The sequence below is a fragment of the Thamnophis elegans genome, chromosome 10 (genome assembly GCF_009769535.1).
Source record: "Thamnophis elegans isolate rThaEle1 chromosome 10, rThaEle1.pri, whole genome shotgun sequence".
NCBI classification, from domain to species: domain Eukaryota; kingdom Metazoa; phylum Chordata; class Lepidosauria; order Squamata; family Colubridae; genus Thamnophis; species Thamnophis elegans.
The window spans coordinates 41,569,292-41,596,627 of record NC_045550.1 but is presented as its reverse complement, the minus strand read 5'-3'; positions in this window follow the sequence as shown (position 1 = coordinate 41,596,627).

The following is a 27,336-nucleotide window of genomic DNA, read 5'->3' as shown; positions in this document are numbered from 1 at the left end:
TGTGAAAACTATCTGGGATGAGTTTGACCCTGTGACTCCCGAGGGCATGGACAGGATTATGGGGACACTCAATGCTGCCACTTGTGTGCTGGACCCGTGTCCCTCTAAGTTAGTTTCGGCTTCCCGGGAGGTGACAGGAGGCTGGCTCCAGGCAATTACCAACGCTCCGTTGAGAGAGGGTTCTTTCCTACCACCTTGAAGGAGGCGGTGGTGAGGCCCCTCCTTAAGAAGCCTTCCCTGGACCCAGCCTCTTTAGCCAACTATTGTCCAGTCTCCAACCTTCGCTTTGTAGCGAAGGTTGTTGAGAACATGGTAGCACGTCAGCTTCCCCAGTACCTGGACAAAGCTGCCTATTTGAATCAGTTTCAGTCGGTACAGCATGGAGATGGCATTGGTCACGTTGGTTGATGATCTCTGGGCCCGTGACAGGGGTTGTTCCTCTGTCCTGGTCCTATTACACTTCTCGGCGGCTTTCAATATCATTGACCATGGTATCCTACTGCGAGACTCAGGGGGTTGGAGTGGGGGGCACCGTTTTGCAGTGGTTCTCCTTCTACCTGTCAGATCGATTGCAGTTCATGCTCCTGTTCAACATATACATGAAACCACTGGGTGAGATCATCCATGGTTTTGGGGTATGGTATCATCAATACACTGATGATACCCAACTTTTCATCTCCAAACCACCTAAACGATGCCTCGATGTGATGTTTCGATGCCTGGAGGCTGTATGGATCAGGATGGGGACAAACAGACTCAAGCTCAATCCCTCCAAGACTGAGTAGCTGTGGTTCCCATCTTCCTGATTTGTGCATCTTGTACCATTTTTGATGATAGGGGGAGAAATTGTAGCTCCCTCAAAGAGGGCCCGCAATTTGGGAGTCCTCCTGGATACATGGCTTAGTTAGAAGAACACCTGACGGCCGTGACCAGGAGGCCTTTTACCAGGTTCATCTGGTACACCAGTTGCACCCCTTCCTGGATCGGGATGCCCTGTGCACAGTCACTCATGCCCTGGTCCTTTCTTGCCTGGACTACTGTAACACTCTCTACATGGGGCTGCCCTTGAAGAGCACCCAGAGGCTTCAGCTGGTCCAGAATGTGGCCGCATGGGTTTTCATACCTAGGTGCTCTCGTGTTACACCCCTTTTAGGTGGCCTGTACTGGTTGCTAGTTGTTTTCCGGGTGCGATTCAAGGTGTTAATTATGATCTTTAAAGTGCTCCCTGGCTTAGGCCCAGGGTACTTGCGAGACCACTTACTGCCATAGGTAGCTTCCCACCATCCAGTACGATCCCACAGGGTTGGCCTCCTCAGGGTGCTGTCGGCCAGACAGTGTCGGCGAGCGCCCCCCAGGGGGAGAACTTTCTCTGTGGGAGCGCCTTCCCTTTGGAATGAGCTGCCCCCAGATCTTCGCATAATTCCCGACCCTAACCCTAACCCTTCTGGCGCGCCCTAAAAAGGCTTTTCCAGCAAGCCGGCCTGGCCTGAATAAAATAAATTAATAATTTTAATTGTTAATTTTAATTTAATTTCTAAATCTCATTGTAAATGTCTATTGGGTTTTTTTGGATATTCTATTTCATCTTTCTTTTAACTTTTGTAATATGTGTTTTTATGTTGTACGCCATCCTGAGTCCTTTGGGAGGAGGGCGGCATATAAGTCCAATAAACCTAAACCTAAACCTAAAAGTCCATAAAAGAAGTTCTTACTTATAAACCTTCATTAGATTGATAGCAAAAGTCATAATTCCATTCAATGGTTATAAAGAATATGTGTTGTTCAGATGCAGCTCAAATAGAACCAGCCAATTTCCATAAAACAACCATCTTCTAGGTTTTCAATAATTCAAATCTGTGGGAAACTGATCAGAACATATTCTCTTTCAGAAAAGATTCTAGTTATTTCATATATTCAGCAGAAAAGATTGCAACTATAATCTGATTAGTACTGATTAGAAAGAAGGTAGAATAATAGATTTCAAATATTGCTGTCACAGAGAAACCATAAATTACCATATCTGAGATCTATAATTTCATACGCACTATTGTGCTAATGCATAACAAGTCTATCAACTCTCAGCATATCTGCAAACTGTAATAAAATTCTCAGTAACTATCTCACATGGCATGTTAAATATTCATATACATATTGCAAATTATATGATCACAGTAAAATCATCCTTTTCACTATTGTGGCATAATGTTACCACTGTTCTGATACTAAGCAGACACACTTGCGTATTATGCTCTCAAACATATGCACATTTTTGCATATATATTTGTTTGCACATTTTGTATAGTGGTGCAAAAATAACAAATGAAATGTTGGGGCTTCATAAACACAAACCCAACCTTCATAGTTGTATCCTAAAATATGATACTAGTACATCACATGGTTAGGGTGGTATATTTTTTCTTCCACAACTTTAAAAAAAGATGGAAGCAAACAATACATTTGAGTTTTGTTTGATGTTTGCTTCCATTTCCCATCAGGTAACGGTAAATTAATCTACAGATTACTTTAATCTACAGATTAGAATAAAGATCATAGAGTGCTGTTTCATAAGAGCACCTTGACATTCACAAGACAAATGATGGTTCTAATGAAATAGAATGAATTATGAATGGAATTTTGCTTCTTTTTTTTTACTCACTTCAGTCTATAAAGAGAAGCATTTTAGATAATAAACTTGGAGATTTACTAAATTTGGCTGAAAATTTAATTACAAATTTTTCTCATTACTATTGTCACTTAAATGCTTTGACAATCTAACATACAAAGCAGCTACAATTAGTTAGGACTCTCTTAATTTGGACAATCCTAAGAAGGAATCTCAATTGCTTGAGAAATTAGTTGTCTATATACTATTAATAAAAAAGTACAATTAAGAACTTAACCGTTTTTTTTACAATCATGTAACTTATGCTGTCTTTCTTTGCTACTAGCAAGAAAGTGTCATAGATTTGGTGAATACTAAAGATGTTGAAAAACTGTAATTCAGTTAATGAAAAATCTCGATTTTCATTCTTAATTTTCTACCCAATATTTTATTATATGTTTTATGTTTTGTGCTATTATTTTTTAAAAATTAAAAAAATCTCTAGGACATTCTTTGTAAAGCTTGTGTTTCAAGCCACCAAATATATGGAGCCCTTCTCATGATATCTGACAATTTTTTGTCATTATCCCAAAGATTATCTGATAGTCTTTCTGAGAGATGTAAATATTTTTTTTTGCTAGATAATGTCCAAACTGTTTTTAATTCCTTTGCAATTTAAGGCAGAATAGCACCTAGTCTTATATACCCTCCCATTGTGCTTTACAGCACTCTCTGGGTGTTTTACAATGTCAGCATATTGTATCCAACAATCTGGGTCTTCATTTTACCAACTGTTCTGACCTAGGCTTCCTGAGACAGTAAAAAATCACACGCTTAGTCCCCAAAACCCTCTTTTTATTTCAATGGCTATGAATTATGTTCATTCACAGCCAATAATGAGTCACAAATAGTTTATAAAGAGTCCGACAGAAGTCTGCCACAGTCTTTCCGGGTAAGTCTCTTGAAACGCTGCCAAAGACCTAACTGCCAATTAGCTTTGCAAGGCCAAATGGAGCACAGAGTCAAAACGGAGCTTCAGATTTTAAACCGACCAGAACGAACAAAGTTGCTTTCTGCAAAGAGTCACATGCCTTTGTTCCTCCTTTATGTCTTATGGGAGGGGCCAATCATGTCCAAGCCTTATTTCTGAGTCTCCCCTTTTGTCTTAACTGTTCTTGCCTTCTGGCAGCTCTGCGCATGTGTGCACTGGGAACAAGCTCCCCCTGTTCCTCTGCCTCTCTGATGTCCGACTCTTGAGACTCTGGAGGCAGCACATAACTCCAATGCAGGGTCCTTGTCTGAGCCATCCCCAGATTCCAGGACTGGCCCATGTTCCTCCCCAACCTCGTCACTGTCCAATTCTGCTGCCAGTTCTACAGGCTGCCAGCAGACCACAACAATAACCTTAGAAGGTTGAAAGGCTGAGTCAACTTTAGATGTTTAGATGTTTAGATGTTTATTAACATTTGTAGGCCGCCCTTTTCCCTGAGGGGACTCAGGGCGGCTCACATAAAATGCCCCCCTGGTCACAGCCATCAGGTGGTGGTCAAACGATAGCTGTGGATCCAGGAGGACTCCCAAGTTGCGAACCCTCTCTGAGGGGTATAGAATTTGACCCCCCAGCCTGAGTGATGGAATATTGATCGAATCTTTGGGAGGGAAGCACAACAGCCACTCGGTCTTTTCTGGGTTGAGCACAAGCTTGTTAACCCTCATCCAGTCCATAGCGGCCTCAAGGCCTCGGTTCATCACGTCTACCGCTTCATTGAGTTGGCACGGGGCGGACAGATACAACTGGGTATCGTCCGCATATTGATGGTATCTGATCCCGTGCCTGCGGATGATCTCTCCCAGCGGTTTCATGTAGATGTTGAATAGTAGGGGGGATAAGACCGAGCCCTGAGGCACCCCATATGTTAGGGGCCTAGGGGACGATCTCTGCCCCCCCACTAACACCGACTGCGACCTGTCCGAGAGGTAGGAGGAGAACCACCGCAACACGGTGCCTCCCACTCCCACCTCCCGCAGTCGTCGCAGAAGGACACCATGGTCGATGGTATCGAAAGCCGCTGAGAGGTCAAGGAGGACCAGGATGGAGGAATGTCCTCCATCTCTGGCTCTCCAGAGATCATCAGTCAATGCGACCAAAGCGGTTTCTGTGCTGTAACCGGGTCTGAAGCCTGACTGGAAGGGGTCAAGATAGTTTGCTTCCTCCAAGGACCGTTGGAGCTGGAAGGCCACCACCTTCTCAACAACCTTCCCAAGAACTTTGAGCTCCATGAGGATCAAACTTCAGGCTGTGGACAGAGTTTGCCTGCATACTGCATTCTAATGACTGCATTCTAAGGAATTCTGGTAGCCACAACTGGAAAACAATCAGTGGCTTTAACTAAATATTAACATTAGATAACAGATAGACTCAATGTAACAAAAATGTTCCCATATGCTCCTTTTACATATCAGAACATTCTGATCACATATATGTATACAGAAACACACAGCCTCTAAAGGCAGATGGATAAGCTGTAAACAAAGCATACTTGTGATAATGTGCCCAATTCTGACTCAGTTTGGAATCTTTTTTCATGCTAATTTGCATGTAATTTTACAAAACTATGAAGTATATTTGATGAAGTGAATCTTCAGAGTTGAGTAATTGTTTTCTGAGGTAGAACCACAACATGCTGCATTGTGATAATGACACTACTGTGCTAAACAGACAAGATGAAGAGAAATCTATTAAGCCTGCATAAATTCAAATATCCAAAATAGTTAGCCAGCTGTTAATACCCTCTTAGAAACTGGAGCAGGCAGGAAGATCCTTATTATCCTGCTCTGACATAGAGGCCATTACAGCATGCTAAGTAATGCACTACATCAAGCATTTTGAAGATAATTCTTTAAGAGTCTAGAATTCCCAAATAATGCTCATTTTAAAAGAAAAACTGTGATTTCTTAGTACCTATTTCCCCTGAAGCACAAGTTTTCTTCTTCCATGAGCAAGTTTTAAAAATATGATTAACACAGACCACTTTTCCCATGTGAAGAGTAACTACCAGTCTCTTTACCATTAATGAAGCCAATGAGAACAAAATGCATTATTGAGTTTCAATGACACAATACATTGATTTAACCTAAAACCCATATATTTGTGCCATGGGGTACAATTTTAAATAGGCCAAAATAATGTGTACTAAGAAAATAGTCTGGAAACCTATAGCTCAGGAGAGGAAAAAGTATAGCTCAGAAAGCTGAAGGACCCTTGGATCACACCAGTACCCCTTTTGAGACTCCTAACAACTCTTCAGCGTATAGTAGCACAATTTTTTAAATGATGTTGGGATGCTGAAAGGCAATCTCGGCCACTTGCAGAGATTTGAAGTATTCTTTTTCATTCCTCCCAATCTCCTGCCTTGGGTTACAGCCCTATCCGCTTTGGCCCTTTATGTACTTTAAGATGATTGAAGCAAATGTAGTCCTGATATAGACTCTAGCAGTTGTTTCTTGACTGGCTCAAATGTTTGGAGATTTTTTTCTGTTTATATAAATCAAAGGAATAATACAATGATTTGGTCAACATGTAAACAAAGGTTTGCTCAGTTTTATCCCTTCCATTTTAGAACATTCTTTAAAGTGGGACAAATTCATATTTTGTAGATAACATTTAATGGAAAGGTAAACTGACAATGATGGTACAGAAATTAGCTGTGGGCTTCAAAAATCCAGATGGGCACTGGAACAAAACAAAATATTCATTTTCTGTATCTTTTGCTATTGTGTAATGGCTATTCTGATTTTTTGCAACCCAGCGGTGGCGATCAGCAGTGGCAATAGGCAGCGGCAGTGATAGGTAATGGCAATCCCCACCGCTAGAATAGTAGAACAGCGGTATTCTCGGAGGCCAAATCAACTACCATTAGCTACTTGGCAGCAAAGGCTCTAGCATTCCCGGTGGAGGCAGAAGACATGGAAGAGGCAACAATTTCTGGCCAGCCAGCCCACTGATTTTTGGGGCTACGGGAGGCCAGGATCCAGCTGACACTCAGCTGACTGGTAATTGACACAACAGAGCAGAGCCCTGACAAGCTACGTGCTGGGGATGCGATAATGTACTAAATCCGACCAGGCTGTTTGCTGTTTCCTGCAAGGATGCTAGCCAGATGAATACCAGATATTTTTTTTCTTGTTTTCTTCCTCTAAAGCTAATGTGCATCTTATGGTCCAGAGCATCATATAGACCAAAAAATACTGTATATGCATATATATGCATATGTATGAATGCTAAGAATCAACACCAACTTAAGGCAGATAATCATAGTCATATGAATGAATAAGATTAGCTCAACATGTATTGCCTTGCTTTGAACGTGGAGGGTAAACAGAGCATCTTTCAGGAAATAGCAAAAATTGTTCATCAGCTGTAAAATCTCATAAAGTGCAAAGCTTCCCTGAACTTATTCATCATCCTTTGTGTTACAGGGTAATGTAAGAATTAGAGAGCATTCAATCACAGATGCTCAATAAGCCCTTTAAAATAGTATTCAAATAAAGACAAACATACAAATCAAGAAGGAGAATCACTAATAGCACTAGTAATTCCAGATTCACAGGGCTTTTTACCCCAAAGCAAACTTTCCCAACCTATTACTACTCAGATGTTTTTAGACCAGACCTGCCAGCAATCCTAGAAGTTTGACTAATGTTAAGTGATGATTGAAATTTTGGTCTAAAACATCTGGAGAACACCAGGTTTTCTTAGGGTGTCTATTCAGAACATCTGTTAAGTTTACTCCCATGCAAATATTACAACTATGAATTACAGTTATTGCTCATGAACTATTCAAAAAATGAATTATTTTGCAGTGTTTGTGCATAAAAGTTGTGAAAATAGTGGGTGTCATAGAACAAGAGCCCACAGTGTGGATGTTTTGTTTTTTAAATATTATGTGTCATTCTCACTTGACAAACTGCTAGCAGATTGCAGATTGAAAAAAATCATCCATAGATTACATTTTAAAAGATTGTTTGGAGAAAAAAAATTATCACAGGGTATATTTATCTGCTATGGGTTAAACTATGACAGTATTTTTAAAAAGCAAATATATTCCAATATAATTAAGCCGATGTTATCTAATTTTATCTAGGTTTTTTTTTAAGTAACTACCTATAAACACCATCAAAGGTGTTTTTTTATTGAAGGTTTTCACTTTATAATTTGCATAACCATATGTAAATATGCAGATGGTTACACATGTTCAGTGTTCACATCTTGACAGGTGTTAGTTCTTTTTAATCATATCAAAGACAGTTTCATCTTTGTATAGGGCTTTGGTAATTCACTACCATGCATCAGTTGAATGGGGATGGGATGTCATGGAGATTGCTGACAAAATTGTGGATGTGTATACTGTTACCTTGTGTTCAGTCGTGGGTTTCAAATTTTTTTTAGAACCTCTTCTGTAGGCCTATTTTGTGGGAGTGGCTTGCCAGCCATGTGACCGGGTAGGAGTGGCCAACTTGTAAAATGTGATGAAATTCACTTAACAACATTCTTGCTTAGCAACCAAAATGTTGGCTCAGAAACTCTGGCATTTGAAGCATGGAAGTCTTAAAACTGTCAAGTTACAAGACCCTTGCACCCCTAACCCTTAAGAAAAAAAACCCCAGGGACGTTCAAACTTGACAGCTTTAAGACTTGTGGACTTCAACTCCCAGAATTCCTCCACTTGCTCTTCATCTTGATGATATGCGGATGGGCGGGGGGAGGGAGCTGGAACTGGTTCTAAATGGCACGGTAGATTTGTGGAATGTCTTCTATAGAAGAGGTTAGAACTGGCAAGAACCCACCCCTGCTTGTGTTCCAAAATTATCTTTGCCATTACAACTATTGAGAGGCAAATGGACAGAAGAAGAATACATAACTGAGGTTTAAGATTAAAAATAATAAGCTTGCAACACAAGCATGGAGGAAAACTGTAGAACCACTATGATCTAGAATTTTAGCAAAACGAATTTTGTCAAGAAGAGATTTCTACATCAGACAGGAATTCAGCTGAACAAGCAAAAGACTCAGTCATGTATACAACTTCTCTACCAAAATCTTAGATTTTTCAGGCTTTTTACACACTTTTACTAACATATTTAACATTGAAATTACAGACAGACAAAAAACAGTGCTACATGACAGCAGAAAAGTCATGGTTTCTATGACTGAAGTTATGTATTCTCTTTTACTACCTTCTGAGCTAAACTACAAAAGTCTTCCAATTAGGAATGGGTTTGTGCTATATCTCAGCCATTTGTCTGTCCTAACTCCCAGCTGTGTCTATTTTCCATGTGCTCAATTGGAATATCGGAAGAAGAGGTGCTCCTGCTTTATTTGGGACCCACATCTTGTAGAGAGTTGAACTTCTATTCAAACTTCTTAAAGTATACCTTCCTCTGATATTCTGGCTGTATCTTAAAAAAACCAGAGAGAAAAAAAGGATGGAGTTATGGCCATGGTCTCATTTTCTCTGAAGTACATACATTTTCTATGTACTCCGTTGCATTCTACTAACCTCTGTATCAGTGGTGGGTTTCAAAAAATTTGGAACCTACTCTGTGGGTGTGGCCTCCTTTGTGGGAGTGGCTTGCCAACCATGTGACCTTGTGGGAGTGACTTGCCGGCAATGTGTTTTCTTTCTTTCTTTTTCTTTCTTTCTTTCTTTCTTTCTTTCTCTCTCTCTCTCTGTCTCTCTCTCTGTCTCTCTCTCCTTCCTTTTGTCTCTCTGTCCCTTTTTTCTTTTTTTCTTTCAACTCTCTCTCACTCTTTTTTTCCTTTTTCTTTTTTTATTTATTTCTTCCTTTCTTTCTCTTTCTCTTTCTCTCTGTGTCTGTCTGTCTGTCTGTCTGTCTGTGTCTTCTGTAGGTGTGGCCTGCTTTCCGGGTCCACTAGTGGAACCTCTTCTAACCGGTTCGGTAGATTTGACGAACCGGTTCTACCGAATAGGTGCGAACTGGTAGGAACCCACCTCTGCTCTGTATACATGCCATTGAGCAGTCCATTCTGTAGTTCATTGAATGCATATAGTGAGGGTTACAGGGTATCCGGAAAAAGAGGGACATTTCTTCCTCTTTGTCTTCGTATCCTCAATCTCCTATACATATCTTTTAGATCAAATATTGTCCAGGGGGGAGGGGCATCTTGGTTTTTTGTTTTGTTTTTTAATTGTACTATTTCACAACAGCAGTCTTTCATGTATTTTGACCTTGTATATTGACTACATCTGTCTCTACCTTATCTGTCAACAGACTCAACAGCTTAGATTTACATTATCTAATTTATTTCCTGATTCTAACTATTAGCTTTCATCTACCTCCTTAAAATCTATTATCCCTGTAGCCTGGAGATCACATGACTTGCCATACATTTCTATGATAAAATCTAAAAAGTATAGCATTGTTGATTCTACAGTATATTATTGCTAGGAGATCCTCTTGAAAATTTCCAAACTGTTGGAAGAACATTTTATTGAAATTGCAAAATACTGGTATTTAATTGCTGTAAAAAGTAATTTTATATACATCTAGGCCCAAGTACATGTTTTTGCAATTTTTTGCTATAATTTTTGTTGTGGATACCAAGAAAGTTAAACAATACCATGTTTTTCTTGTCCTCCATTTGTTCTCCTTTCCAATTGTCCATGTCCTCCTTTGCCATTTCTCTCCAATTACCAGGATTTCCACAGAGAAAGGATTTCTATCAGCTTATAATTCTTTGTTAACAGTATTAATATTATATTATATGACCTAGGAAATTTGCCTGACTTGCATTTTTCTCATTTGTTCTTTCTTTCTCTTTTTCCACTGTTCTGAATTAATCCGTGCTCATCATGGCCATGATCACCAACAACCCAGTTAAATTGTGAGGGACAAGGCAATCTAATTGCCTTGCATTCATTGAAAGTCAGACAACAAAAAGTAAGGAAAGTAATTAGCAGATTTGTCTGCCATCTCAGGATCGCCTTAGTCTTTCCCAGACTGTTAGGAGTGACAATATTTTTCACTTTAGCTTTCATTTCACATGCTAATCTCTTAATATCTCAAATGTTCAATATTACTAGTAAAGACTAAAAGTGATAGAAATAATTCTTGAAATGTTGGAATTTATGATCCCCCCCTTAAAATAATAATCAAAAATCTTTAAAAATAGTTATTTAAGGATAGAAACATATTTATGCTTTAAAAAAGAATGGCCAATTATACTTCACACAATTCCATGAAGTGCTTTTTCTGTCCCTAAAGTCCCTTTCATTCCAAACTAAAATTTGGCAGCAAACTGATAATAAAAGGATATAACATAATTATACCATTTATGTTGGAGAAAATATTTAAAATAGTATCTTCTTTTAGGATTAAGGCATTAAAGATAGCTCTACATTTCCCTACATGAGAAATTTTAACCATAATCACAGTAATCACGAGTGCCAAATCAGTATTGCCCTATCCAGAAATGCTTGAAAATTAGTTTCATATCTTATATAAATAGTTCTAGTTTTTTAGAAGGCACTTCCCATGCAGATCAGAGGTGGTATTAAGCAGATTCTGACCAGTTCTGGAGAACTGATAGCAGTAATTTTTAGTAGTTCAGAGAACCAGTAAATACCACCTCTGACTTGCCCCGCCCCCCATCTATTTTCTGCCTCCCGAGTCCCAGCTGATCAGGAGGAAATGGAGATTTTGCAGTAACCTTCCCTAGAGTGGGGTGGGAATGGAGATTTTATACTATACTTCCCCTGCCAAGCCCACCAAGCCACGCCACCAAGCCATGCCATGCCATGCCCACAGAACTGGTAGTAAAAATTTTTGAATTCCACCATTGATGCAGATGTACCTTAATCATATGTTCAAAAAAATCAGCAAATAATTTAAAAACCCTATCAAACAAAATCACCGCCAAATAGAATTGTAGAATGAAAAGAAGCAAAAGTAAAGTGAGGAAAATTTAGCAAATGGCTTGGAAGATTTGCTAGAGATTAAATCAGACTTCCCATCTTATCCCCAATTACTTGGGAGTAAGCCCTATTGAACTGGTGTAGTTATTAAAGTGTTGGGCTGTGACAGGGGAGACCTAGTTTCATATTTTCAATCAACCATGAAGTTATTGGATGGATAGGACTAACATATCTGCCATCCAGGGCCATCAGTGTTAGGTGTCTATAATAAAGTTTAAATAAATGATCTGAGCTGTAAAAAAAATATAGATATGCTAGGATCAGCAAAGAGGCAGAGGAAACTCTAAGCCTAAACTCTAGCCCTCTGATGGTTTATAGACCACATAGCATAGCTTCACTGTAATTTTGAGTCAGTCACATTCTCTCTAGTTAATATTCCTTTCAGTGTTGCAAGTATAAAACTGGTGGGTGTAAGAAAATGTTTTCCGCCTTTCACTCCTGAAGGAAAGCTGGTGGGTAAAAGCAATCACTGAATACCTGAAATATGTGTCTGAGTAGACATGTGTAGCTGCCTGTAACTGAGTTTCTACCTCTGGGTCTGCTAGAGGCAGAATCAGAAGTTTTATTAGGTCTTATTGGTTCCTTACATCGTTTCATTGCTAATGGGCTGCTAGCTATAGTATTGCCTTTTGCAATGGTAGTGCTATAGAGCTACACAAATTATGCCTATCCTTCAGAAAAAGTTGTTGATGCTTAAAACTAAGTTCCTGGTCTGAGATTCCTTACATTAACAATGCCCAAGTTGAACTCCACAAAATATATTGGAATACAGCTTCCATTACTTCGGCAAATATGGCTAGATATTAATATTTAGATGTTAATCTCAATTTATATTTGTTACTCCAAATACACAGAACTGGGCCATAGCTAATACTTATAGTACTATAATAGCCAAAATGTAGATTTGAAATGAAGGAGAAGCATACCAGAATTGATAGTAAATGTCAGCTTTCGAAGCTGCTACATTCTTGTGTTTGGGAAATTAGGAGGGGAGATTTAGTAGAGGGAATGTAGTCGGACATAAAAGCCTTCTTCTTTTCAGTCAAGGTCATGGTATTTCTGCACCTGGAGGAGGGATAATTGAAGTGATGTCTCAATTGGGATGGATTGGGATTGGATCATGTGATGGACTGATGGCTGCATGGGATTGGACTTTTGATTTACTGAGGGAAAGCCTGGAAATCTCAGATTAGGGTTTTCCCAGATGTGCCTGTATACCTACTCTAATAAATGGGAGCTTGCCTATCTGGGAGTTTTCACTGGAGTTTGGGTTATCTAGAATGCTGACATAATACATACAAATCTTTCTGCCTCATTTTCTGTATTGCCAAGATATATATTTGCCCATCTTATTTCTATACTTACCCTCAAATTAATATAATATTTTTCCCACATGGTTTCTGCTAATATGCATATTTCTGCTATTTTTTCTTTGAATATATAACTTGAGTACTGTAATTCTTCCTAATGTGCTTTTTTATTTGAAAAACCATCCTAAAAAGGTACAAAGTAATAACAGTAGTTTATATGTTGGATTTTGTATTATTCCTAACATGCACTATGCTGATGACACTACTCTCATAGCGCCAAATGCAAAGGATATGTAAGCACTACTACCAAAAGTCAAAGTGCACAGTGGGGAAAAAAACATTTAGGAAGAGAACACATTATGCAAAGACCTAGCTTCCTGGAAAAGACTCTAAAGCTGAGAAAGGTGAAAGGAAAGAGAAGAAGACAACCAGAAACAGGGTGAATGGATTCAGTTATAAGAACAATGAGTGCAATATTGGGAGACATGAAAGACCAAGTTAAGGATAGATGATCCTGGACAAAATCTATCTATGCGGTTGATAGGAGTTAAAAACAACAGTGGCACATAATCAAGCCAACCCCTACCTAAATTTGATTAAATTTAAACCAGAATCAAAATATCATTAAATATATGAAAGTATTAGAAGAAGAATAAAACTTTATGGTTTCTGAGAAATCTGCAAGCAGCTAACATATTCCATTTTGTTACTTAAGAATTATCACCCATTGTAAATGCTACCGAAATTAATAAAGCACCAAGCTTATAAGCACTTTTACTTCCCATGTGGATCTTGAAGAAATAGGGCGATTAAGAATTAAAAAGAACAGCACAAAAGATTAATTGGCTTGAAATCTAAACAATATGAAATACATGGGCTTTGCTGCAGAATATTTTATTAAAAGCAGCTTGATAATTAGTTTTACAGCAGACAAAAAAGTGTAATTGCTTTAACATAATTAGTCTGTCTTTTTATAATGCAGTGATACAGAGTCCTGTCAAACCATAATAAGATCAAAATAGATTTCAACTCTGCTCATGCCTGCAGTGGTGATTTCTTTTAGTACAAAGCACCATGCTTTTGTGTTTCCTGCTGAGCTCCTCCCTATTAGAGTTGTACTGGATTTTTCTTAAAGTAAAATTTCAAGGCTCCTGCTTGGGAGCTCATTAGAGAGATTTTAAGAGATGTCCAATCAGCTACAATGAAGCTATTGAAATTCAGATTTGTTAATGCATATGCAAAAAAAATCATAGATGAACACAAAGCCTATTTTCTGAAATGTAAAGCATTCCTGCAAAAAGCCTGATTTCTTATTGTAGAACATTATATGGGCTCTTTCAGAGATAGCATTTGTGCCTATCCCATTTCTACAGAGTTCTGTTTCTATGATGTCATTCTCATGGAACAACCTATCAAATTTCTTCTGGCTGTGCTGCTCAAATTGTACAATTTCCATTTCATTATTTGCAGTGCAGATGCTCTACAGTGATTGGACAGCAGGCTATTTCCCCTTCTATAGAAACTCTTTTGAACCCATCTTAGTGGGACCTTTCAATTTCACAGAGAATCATCGCTCCTGAACTTAATCTTCTGAATTAATTTCACAATACCTTTGAAAACCTGCTAGGTTTGTGCTTCCCTGCTTATAAAAGTGATAGGTATCAAACCTTACCCCACCTAACCTCAGGGCTTAAAGAAAACCTTACCACATACATGAAACCTATATAGTATTAATAACCATGATTGAAGATTAGGGAAATTTCTTTTAATAGTTTGCTCAAGAAATTCTGGACCAGAGATTTTATACAAAGTAATGTTCTCTTAGTGGTCTATGCTGACTTTCTTTTTGATACCATGTTCATAAAACTGGTGAATTAAAATGGCACCCAATGGACATGTTTCTGCCAAATTTCAAAATACCATATCTAAATTCCAGTGCAGGACATTTCACCTCCTAGACCTCTCCAAATGAGCATAATTGAATCAAACAGAATGAAATTCTACAATGCAATAGTTAAGCTAGAATTCCTGGTAAAAGTGAACACCCTTCACTAACATGCAAAAGAGAATGACCAATATTTTGGCCTAATATTGCTGCTGTAAATTTGCATTGAAGATATATTATATGTTATTGTTATACCTTTATTGTCATTGTACATCTATACAACAAAATTGATTTAGCTTCTACTGGTGCAATCCATAACAACAATATAGAGGAAAGGGGGCAAATGCAACAGAGGCAATCACTTATTTCTGATTTTGCCCACTAGGTTTGCCAAAAAAGAAGTAGCATAAGGAAAATGTGCCAATTGCTGAATCTGTTTCATTCAGCTCCAGTAAATTTACTGAACTTGTCTGTATTGTGGAAGATGAGTTTGTGATGTTAAGATCATGGGTTAATGTCTATGGAGATTTTCAGTCATCCAGGTCATTGTTGTTCCAAAGATGCTTTTTCAAGAGGCAACTGCGTGAATGCAGTCGCGCGAGCGATTGTGGGTGCACCTAGGTACACCCACATTACACCTATCCTCCGCGAGCTGCACTGGCTGCCCATTGGTCTCCGGACACGATTCAAGGTGCTAATCGTTACTTATAAAGCCCTGCATGGCATCGGACCTGGGTACCTGAGAGACCGCCTCCTGCCGATTACCTCCCAAAGACTGATTCGATCGCACAGGCTTGGCCTTCTCCGGGTTCCATCTGCCAGCCAATGTCGGCTGGCAACCCCCCGGGGGAAAGCCTTCTCTGTTGCTGCTCCGGCCCTCTGGAACGAGCTCCACGTGGAGATCTGGACCCTTACTACCCTCCTGGCCTTCCGTAAAGCTACTAAGTCCTGGCTGTTCCGGCAGGCTGGGGGCTGTTGAAATACCCAGCCCCGCTTCAATTGTGAATGTTGTGTATTTTAATTTGTTGTATCGTCTTATTTATCCCCTTTCCCTATTTTATTGTAAGCCGCCCGGAGTCCTTTGAGAGTGGGCGGCATACAAAACTAATAAAACAAACAAACAAACAAACAAACAAACTGAACTTTCTGGTTTTCCCCACCATCCAGTCATAGCTATAGAACATTCTTGGAGAGAAACATCTTCAAAGAAAAACCAGAAAGTCCATCTGTCTCTTTGGGACATCATTGGTTAGTCTTCTTTAAAAACATGTTGAATAGATTTAATGGTATTATTGAAACTTTCAGAAATACTATTTGATTCTTGAAAGCATAAATGAAGTGTAGTTTTATATAGACATTCTAGCACAATATAGGTACAGAAAACAGTGAGGCTTTGATCATGTGGTTACAACCACCATCTTGACTTTTGATTCCTCCTATATGAAACACATATACTTCCCTGGAGGCCCATGTGTATGATCAACTGATCAACTTGAGCATGAGAATTACTAAAGCTTTGAATTTTAGTTTTTACTGAAAATATTTTTATCTCATGCATGATATCTCTGTGCAGGGTAAAAATTATAAACACAATTGAATATAATAAAATGCAGTGACATATAGAAATAATATGCAACAATAGAACCACATTAAACAGGTATAAATAAACTACAGAAAATACATTGGTTTTCATTCATCTGGAAGCAGCATGATGGCTTGAAATGTTGCTTCAAATGCCAACATTAATAATAATAAAAAAAATCTCTGCACCTAAAATAAAGAAGGTTGGCATCATTTTCATTTTGAAGAGGAGTGTTTTCCAGAGAATGAATGAATAGATTAATTGTTCCCAGGATGACACTCACTAAGTTCTAGATATTTCTTATTTATTCTCTTCAGTTCATTGTTTTTTTTTTAAAGAAAAGAAGGGTTTATTAGAAGTATGCTAATGTAATCATAAAAAATAACTGTGACCTAATTAGTGTGACTGCTATTTGAAGAAAGGACAAGAAGTTTATACAAAGCTTGAGTATTTGTTTTAGAAGTTCATTCCTCTATGTTTCTTTCATGGTTGTTGTTGTTGTTTTTAAACTAGATTACCATATAGTATGACATTTTCTTGCAAGATGCTAAGGTCAACTCAATGCAGCACCTATTTTGAGATGTTTATTTGCAATTAAAAATAGACGGTTTTAGGAAATAAACACTAATGTTTTGCTTTGTGGACAAAGGTCCATATAGTATCCCAGGGAACATTATAGGGAACCGATAAAATATAATTTTGTCTGTGTGTATGTGGCTTTGAATCAAGTTTTTTTTTCCTGGTGACTGCCTGGACACATCTGCAGTTTTCATGGCAAAGCTTTTTGGAAGTGGTTTCTTCCTTTTATCCTTCATAGAGGTGAGAGAAAAAGTGGTTGACCCAAAGTCACTCAGCTATCCTCAAGCAAGATTCATCCTTGCAAAGTTTGGACAGGAAGCATGCCCATATGACTTTATTCTAGTGTATTGTAATATTATATTAACAGAATGTTGAAAGACTGAAAGTATATTTCATCCCCTGTCACCTTTGCAGCCCAAGGAACTCTGGAGGGTTCCATCTAAAACACCTTCATTTCTGTTGCAGACTAAGATGCCTCTTACCTAACCATTGCCCTGACTGTGGCTTTTTCCCTGACTCCCAACATCATTACCACATACCATGCAAATGTTCATGGAAAGGAATCTTAACAGATGCTCTGGGATGTTAAGAATTGGCAGTAAATCAGGTACAGAGTAGTAAAGGCAAGCCTCTAAGACTGATGTTGGCTTGGTATGGCCACAGCATTCTTCTGGTCACCTGGGATAAATAGGCCAGGTGTAGGTCTGAACAACCTGATTAGTAAAAAGTAATTTCCAGGTAATTAAAGCATCCATCTTGCTCCATTTAGTTGCTATGAATAAACCAGTTATTAATTTTAAGTCTCTTATGAAGACCATAATTTTCTGGTTTTGATCATTTATCACAGTATTTTTCTTCACAATATTAAGCAAAGAATTTTAAGGTCCTTTGCATTCTTATCATGGAAGGGAGAGAATATGCCATGGAAACTAAAAAAGTCTGTCAGCTAATTCTGGAACCTGGAAATTACTGTTGTTAAGACATATAACTGAGTTCACATATTAGTGGTGCAAGAATACCCACTTTCTTTACATCCCATATAGTGTTGATCATATGTTTAGCCACCCTTGGAAGCAGGGGTGGGTTTCAAAAATTGTTTGAACCACCTCTGTGGGCGTGGCCTCCTTTGTGGGAGTGGCTTGCCGCCCATGTGACCGGATGGGAGTGGCTTGCCGCCCATGTGACCGGATGGGAGTGGCTTGCCGCCCATGTGACCGGATGGGAGTGGCTTGCCGCCCATGTGACCGGATGGGAGTGTCCAAGACGATGTTATTACTAGATATTACTAATTACTAGATATTATTAATATTACTAGATCATTATTAATGCATAGATAACTGTGGGACATTACACACCCACCCACACCCACAAACTATGACAGTGCTAGGAAAACACCAAAAAAATAAAAATCCCCCCCCCCCCAAAAAAAAGACTGCCAATGAAACCAGTTTTTTTTTTCCTAAGCCTAAGAACAGGAAAGACAAAGTCACTGGAATAAAAACCATCAAGGCAATGTGGAAAATTATAAAGGACAGGCACTCACAGAACCATCAACCACCTCAGAATTACCTAAACAAGTAAGGTGACCAGATTTTCAGATTGATAAAGAGGGACACCATTGACCGGAGGGGGGGGGAGCTAGGCCGCGGCAGTTACTGCCAGCCCGCGACCTCGCTAGGGACGTCTGGTCACCTTAATTATATACATCCTCTCTCTCTCTATCCATCCATCCATCTGTCTAACTGCCTGCCTATCTAGTTATGGTATCCCTCTCCCTCTTTCCCCCTCTCTTTCTCCATCCATCTATCTGCTTGCCTACCTATCTCTCTCTCTTTCTCTCTATCCATCCGTCTATCTGCCTGCCTATCTGTCTATCTAGTTATGGTCTCTCTCTCTCTCTCCCTCTCCCTCCCTCATTATCATCTATCTCAGTGTTTCTCCACCTTTTTATAAAAATATTTTTTTTAATTTTTTTTGTTACAGACGACACATGCCCACAACAATAAAAACAAAACAAAACAAAAAGAAAAAAACCCATCATCACATATAGCATGTCGTTTGGTTACAAGTGTTTTAACATTTATCATTCTTATACATTTATTATTTCATTTAATAGGTTATAATATACAGTTTGGGTTGCTTTGTTTACCATCCCTTCCTCCTGTTATAACACCACCTTATTTTCCCTTTCTTTTCTCCCTCCCTTCTCTACTTTCCTCCTTCTTCCTCTCCTTCCCCTTCCTTCTTCCCTTACCTTTCTCCTACTCCTGCTCTTCCTCTTCCCCTTTCTACCCTCTCTCCCCCTCTTTCTCTCCTTTCCATCCTCCTCTCCTTACCTCTTTCTTCTTTCCCCCATCTTCCTTTCATTCTCTCCTCCTTTCTCCCTTTCTCCCAACTCCCTTTCTGGGAGTTGAAGTCCACACACTTTCAAGTCTCCAAGGTGGAGAAAGACTGATCTATCTAATTAATATAATTATTTCTCCCTCTCTTTTTCACTCTCTTTCCAGCGCATACACGCAAATGCATAGGGCAGCCCACCTCACACACAGGTAACTCCGGGTGGCTTACGGGAAGAGGACAGCTCACCCACGCGGGGGGGGGCAGGATTTCGCCAAGAAAAGTTAACTTTCCTGCGAAAGGGGCCGGCAGCCTCTCAGCTCTTCCCGGCCGGGAAGACCTCCCCCCACTTCCACTCCTGCGACCCTCCTCCCGCCTCCTCGGAGCTTCAAGCAAGCTAACTGGGAAGGCCGGGGAAGAAGAAGAAACGGCAGCGCGAGGTCAGAGGTCCTTGGGGGCGCGGCAGAAGCCCTGCAAAAGTGCTCCTTTCCCGGCTCGGCTACCATTGCTGCTGCTGCGGGCGGAAGGAGAGGAGGAGGAGGAAGAAAATAAAGCGGCGGGATGGTCCCTGCAGCCGCCGACGCGGGAAAGGTGCGCTTTGACAGCCCTGCCAAAGCGCTCCTTTCCCGGCTCGGCTGCCATTGCTGCTGCTGCGGGCGGAAGGAGAGGAGGAGGAGGAAGAAAATAAAGCGGCGGGATGGTCCCTGCAGCCGCCGACGCGGGAAAGGTGCGCTTTGACAGCCCTGCCAAAGCGCTCCTTTCCCGGCTCGGCTGCCATTGCTGCTGCTGCGGGCGGAAGGAGAGGAGGAGGAGGAAGAAAATAAAGCGGCGGGATGGTCCCTGCAGCCACCGACGCGGGAAAGGTGCGCTTTGACAGCCCTGCCAAAGCGCTCCTTTCCCGGCTTGGCTGCCATTGCTGCTGCTGCGGGCGGAAGGAGAGGAGGAGGAGGAAGAAAATAAAGCGGCGGGATGGTCCCTGCAGCCGCCGACGCGGGAAAGGTGCGCTTTGACAGCCCTGCCAAAGCGCTCCTTTCCCGGCTCGGCTGCCATTGCTGCTGCTGCGGGTGGAAGGAGAGGAGGAGGAGGAAGAAAATAAAGCAGCGAGATGGTCCCTGCAGCCGCCGACGCGGGAAAGGTGCGCTTTGACAGCCCTGCCAAAGCGCTCCTTTCCCGGCTCGGCTGCCATTGCTGCTGCTGCGGGCGGAAGGGGAGGAGGAGGAGGAGGAAGGTAAAGCGGTGGGGTGGTCCCTGCAGCCGCCGAGGCGGGAAAGGTGCGCTTTGACAGGGCTTCCTCTCCGGAGAGGCGTTTTTTAAAAAGAAAAACCCTGCAGGCACCCAGCGACAGGGGCTAGGAGCTAGGAACCCGGAAGTTAATTACTTCCGGGTTCACTGACGAACCGGATCGCAAGAACCGGTGCGAACCGGTAGGAACCCACCCCTGCTTGGAAGCCATATCTGACTCTTACATTGATAATTACTTGTCATATTAGGATATGCTAATGTCTTCCCTAATTTTTCTTTAGATATAAAATGAAAGCAGATTTAAAGTTTGCAAAAGCTGCATAAAGTGAATGTTTAGCTCCATTAGTACATTTCCCAACTAGATGTTGTGATATCACTGTTTGAAGTCTGTAGATCTTTCTGTCCCAAATCCCACTTGTTTTTCTACAAGAATATCATTGTCCTCAATCAAATCATGGTTTCCCAAATAAGTAGATTTTATTAATTACATGCCAGAGACTGATTGGCAATAATTAGCAGGATTTTTCTTTTGCCTTTTCTTCACACATAGGAACCATGATGGTTTTCTGGAATACAAGTGGTGTTATCATTGTGTTTAAAAAGTGATGCCAGTATAGAAGCCCATCAATTAATATTGATTCTAAACACTCCATAGAAATAAGATGACTGTACTTCAATTGCTCAAATAGTTGTCTCATATATTGGATGGCAGCACAGAAGGTTTTTAGGAGTTATTGTAATGTCCAAGTTGCTAGATTTTGGGCATCATATAACAAATGAAACTAGACTTCTCTGGTCATCTAAGATACATGGCATTAGAATTTTGCAACTAGGTTTTTTGATACATGATTCCAAAATGTTTGTGAAACATTCAACTTTGCAACTTTAATCACTTGGAGATGATTGCATCTCTTTTTTTAAGATACTTACATGACCTTTTATTGCTATTAAAATTTGAGGATTTCTAAAGCTATTGTTATTCCTGTAGCCATAGACAAGTTTTATTCTCAGCTATCTGAGATCCTTATCAAATGATGATTTAAAATTTGCTGTCCTACAGTGCCTACCTTACCTTCCCTTGATTATTAGAGCTCCTGTAACTTCCTAATTAGATTTCCAAGAGCTAATAATTTGTTGGCCTCATTGGCAACCATATTATATTGAATTTATTGCATCATTTCTGAGTATTGTAGCTAACTGAACAACATTGTTTGCTTTAGCTGATCATTTTCTTCTCTTCTTGTTCCTTACATCTTCTAGTTAAAGTTGATAAAACATATTGGTGTATATTTAAACCTCAGGTAATTTTAAATTTTAAATTATTGGGACATGGTTGCTTAATGATCTAGCCACTGCCACTTATAAATTGTGCTCCTTTCTTATAGCTTGAGTACATTTATTTCTATTACATTTATGTTTAAGATGGGATAAATCAGAGGTGGTATTCAGCAGGTTCTGGCCAGTTTTGGAGAACCGGTAGCAGAAATTTTGAGTTGTTCGGAGAACCGGTAAATATCTCCTCTGACTGGCCCCGTCCCCAGCTATTCTTTGCCTCCTGAGGCCCAGCTGATTGGGAGGAAATGGGAATTTTACAGTATCCTTCTCCTGGAGTAGGGAAAGAATAGAGATTTTACAGTAACCTTTCTCTGGAGTGGGGTGGGAATGGAGATTTTACAGTATCCTTTCCCTGCCATGCCCACCAAGCCACACCCACCAAGCCATTCCCCCAGAACCTGTAGTAAAAAAAAAATCATCCCATCACTGGATAAATGCTAGTTAAATTATAATTTAGAACAGGAAAACATGGGCAGACATCATATTCATGATGGGCTGTAGGGGAAGGGAGGACAATTCTAACCTTTAGAAATAATTGACAGCCTGTACCCATTAATGGGCAACAAGATAGGTGGATATGTCCTCAATCTATAGCATTAACAACCCACCATAGTTCTGATACAATGCATCATCCATGGTAACTAAGGAACACTGTCCAATTAAGCCCCTTTAATTGTCAGTCATCCTCAGCCAAGGTTACTGAGTCCCTAGACTGACAGAGTACAGCATCCATCACACCTTTCATCTTTCACTTTCAGCAAGAGATCATACCTGCCACTCTTCATTCCCTCTTCTGCTATTTTATTACTATTACAGTGGTTTTCCTGTTGAGTTCATCTTTCTGTCTCTCAGTCCCAGAAATCATTACTTCCTGGTATTTTATTCTGATACCTGGCTACTAGTCCTTTCCTGCCAGTCTTCCACTTGCAGTAAGATTTTTTCAGTCTCCATCTTTGGATGCATCCTTCTTTCAAGTTTAGTTTCATTTCTCCATAAATTGCAGACTTTTATCAGGCTTGGAGAGCTGCCACGCTGATACCTTCCAAACACCATGCTGTAGCAGCAATTACTTGGCAAGAGGTCAGGAACAGATCTTCACCCAAATGAATTGAACTAATTGTCTCCTACAAACTCCCCTCCCCTTTTGCTTTTCTTTATTCCCTATGGGAGAGGCCATTCACCATCCATCTGTGTCTTTACTCCCGAGTCGGCCTTGTTCCTTAACTGTACCCTTCTCCTGGCAGCTCTGAGCATGCGCACATTAGAAACAGGCTCCAGCTGTTCTTCTGCCCCACTGATATCCGACTCCGAAGTCAGCAGATAACTGTTGGACAGCCCTGGTCCCATCTCTACCTCTGATGCAGAGCACTCATCAGAGCCTTCACCAGACTCCTGGTCTGACCCATGTTCCTCTCCAACCTCCTCACTACCTCAGTCTGCACCAGCTCCTCTGGTCACTGGCAGGCCACAACACATACAGAAGCCTGCAAAAAGATGCCTATACATTATAAAATAGAAAGAAATACATTCATGGAAGGCACAATTATTATTCAACCATGCATAACCCTAGTGGCTGAGATGGTGTTTCCTGGGAAATTGGTAATATGTTGTCCAGAAAGTTTCGGTTCATAGATCTGAATAGTTCATCACAAACTAGCTAAGAATTCTGCAGAATCAAGCCAGAGGTTTCCCCTTATGTGATATCTAGCATTTCCAACCAGAAGGCATGAAAGCATGTCTTCACAGACACTGCTGCTTGTTTCAAAACAATGTCTTAATCCTTTGAAATAGAAATATTGCTACCTTCTCTGACATTGATTTTCATCGAGAAATTAGCTAGAAGAGAAACATCTTTCAAACGCTCCATTTTTAAAGATTCTGCTTCCTGCCCTCCTGCCAACTGAAATGTATCCAATGGATATTAAGAACAGAAGGATTAAAAAGTACCTATGCTAGTGTCAACATTTTGGACTATTTTTATAGTGAAGGGCTCTCTGGTGTTTCCATTTTACAGATGTTAGAATTTGGCAAAGATCTTTGTTTCAAATAAAGTTTTGTGGGTGGTTTGAGTTGAGAGAGAGTATTTTTAAAAATCTGCTGATCCTTTGGAACAAATTATTTCTGAACATTTTTATCTCTGATTGTGTTCTTTATTTGCTGACTTTTTTATCATTTTTTCAAAAAGGTATGGCACAAATGATTGAGGTAAAAATAATAAAATGCAAATTCTTTTCATAATGGTAGTGGTGCAAACCATGATGACATAATTGTCTAAATTATGCAAATTTCATCAGTCAAAATATGATACAAATAATTCACATTATTTACATGAAGATGACATGATATATGTGACACATATGCCTTTTCTGCCTCTCCAGCAGTTGTGCAATAGCAGATTTAAATCAGTGAAAATGCTGACCTATTTGCAAGCACAAATCATGCTTGTAGCTTATAAATTCTTATTCCACACAAACATGATTAGGCTATCCATTTTACTATCAGTGGAAAATTCCTTCCCATAGTATCCTTCACTGCAGAGGTGGTATTCAGCAGGTTCTGACCAGTTCTGGAGAACCGGTAGTGGAAAATTTGATAAGTTTGGAGAACCGGTAAATACTACCTCTGACTGGCCCCGCCCCCATCTATTATCTGCCTATCGAGTCCCAGCTGATCGGGAGGATATGGGGATTTTGCAGTAACCTTTCCCTGGAGTGGGGAGGGAATGGAAATTTTATAGTATCCTTCTCCTGCCACACCCATCAAGCCATGCCACTTCCACCAAGCCACACCCACAGAACTGGTAGTGAAAAAAATGAATCCCACCACTACTTCAATGTTTGGAAAAACAACAACAAAATTCTGGTTTTTAACCTGAGTGTGAGTTGGCAAAGTTATAGAAAAGTAATTTATAATATTGTATGATGTTGCAATATTATAAATGTTATAAAAATCACTGGGGTGGGGAAGGAGAAATGCTTTTCATATTGGAACAATCTAGGTCAAAAAGTTTCTCTTTTCCATAACAATACTAAAATAATTGTTATTTTGGATTTTAATCATAAACAAAGACTGTGAAAACATGAAACAATATCTTATTAATCTGTCACTATGATTTTTCTTTTATAATCTTGGTAAATATGTATGATTTTTTTTCCACTGGCACTTGTTCTTTTCCTCTTTGTACTGGCAAACTGTACTGCTAGACCTTTCCTTTGATGTATAATTGATATACCAAGAGAAAGATTTGCTTTGAGGTTTTTTGATTGAAATATGTTTGAGCAAATGACCAAATCTGTTTTCTTTACAATATTCTTTAAAACACTTGGGTTGAAATCCAGACCCTATTAAAAGGAAGTTGTCTTAAGTGCTGTTCAAGCTCATTTGCAAACTTCATTGAGAAGTTGTTCTGTGACTGATTTTTTGTGAGAAAGAAACGATGACTATGCTTGCAGAAAGAGCCATGAAAGAAAGTAAATGCACATTGGTTAAAAAAAAATCAGAACACAAAATACAAGCTAGGCAGATCCGACCTTGACAGATCAATAGCTCTTACTTGATTCTCTTTTTCGACAACTCTCCCTCTTTCAAGGACCTTGGAGTACTCATATCAAACGATTTAAGTGCTAGAGCTCACTGTAACAGGGTCGCCAAAATGGCATTAAGAGTTGTTAACCTAATCTTATGAAGCTTCTCCTCTGGTAATATTGTATTGCTAACTAGGGCATACAAAACCTTTGCTAGACCAATTCTCCAATCCAGCTCATCTGTCTGAAGTCAGCACTATATATCAGACAGTAATACAATTAAGGGAGTACAGAGGTATTTCATGAGAAGAGTACTACACTTCTCTGCTCACAACAGAATACCCTACACCACCAGGCTTTGACAATTTAGAACTATGCTGCCTATGGTTGGACTTAAGTGTAGTATACAAAATTATCCGCTACAATGTTGTACTGGTCAATGACTACTTCAGCTTCAACTGCAATAATACAAGAGCACACAACAGCTACAAACTCAATGTAAACTGCCCCAAACTTGATTGCAGAAAATACAACTTCAGCAACAGAGTGGTCAACGCCTGGAATGCACTACCTGACTCTGTTGTTACATCTTCAAATCCCCATAACTTTAACTTTAAACTGTCTACTATTGACCTCACCCCATTCCTAAGAGAACTGTAAGGGGTGTGCATAAATGGACCAATGTGTCTACAGGGATGTGCAATCACTAGAGGCAAGGGAGGCGTGGCCTCACCAGTCATGAGGAAAAGAAAAAGAATTTTAAAGAATTTTTTTAAAATAATTAAAGCCAAGGTAGTTGCTGCCAGATTCACAGTGACTTGGAACAGTGCTTTGTGTTAACCATAGGAGGAGGCCAGAGAACTAGGGGCCTCTTTTGCATAAGGAATTTTTCGCCTTTTAAGAGTTAAGCAAGGGTTAACAAGCAAAAAATTCCTTATGCAAATGAGGCACGTATTCTCTCGCCTCCTGTAAAGGGCATTTTTAGAGGCTTTTTAGAGTTCTCTGGGAGCAACTAGCTCAGTCTGACAGAGCTCTGGCCATTCATGAGGGGAGGGGAGGGCAAGGCAGGGAGAAGCAGAGTTTAAATCGTCTCTGAAACAGCTGGAAAAGGTGTATGTGTGGGGAGGGGGGAGGAATTCAAAAAGTTTGATCAGAAGGCAGCAGGAGAAGGGGAGGGTATGGCAGAGGAGCTGCTTTCTAGCCTTTGGAAAATATATCCAATCCAACTTCTGTGTTTGTGTTTGAGAGTGAGTGAATGAGAGAGGGATCAAAGTTCTCTGTGTGCGTGTGTCTGTTTGAGAGAGGGGGAGGGAGGGGGAGAGGGAGGAAGGAGGGGGAGGGAGAAGAAAAAGAATGGGAAAACTTATTTTTCAAGGAGGAAAAATGCTGTCGCTTTAAATCGGAACTGAGCATGCCTGGCTGTGGAATTCTGGGAGTTGAAGTCCACAAGTCTAAAATGTGCCTCACCAGGCCTAAAGCTGACCGCATGTCACTGCGTGTCTACCATCCCTGTCATACAATCCCCATTTATTCGTACCCATTTCATTCATATTCATGTTTATTTTTATACCTATTATCTTGTAAATGATTGACAAATCAAATGATAGATAGATAGATAGACAGATAGACAGATAGATAGATGATAGATAGATAGATAGATAGATAGATAGATAGATAGATAGATAGATAGATAGATAGATAGATAGTAAAATAGTAAAACTGCTTCTTTGCATCACCATAGGTGAAATTGCAAAGGAAGAGTTGAGGTTTCCTCAACAGTAGTTAAGATGGTCATGCCCGTTACTGGGAGCTGTCCCTAAAATTCTGCTGAAGATGTTACCTAGCCTAGTAACGAAATATTTGTAAACCAATCCACAAGCTCAGGGGACAAACTTTCACCCTCATCCTACAGTGGAGTTAACAAGTGTGTGTGTGTGTGTGTGT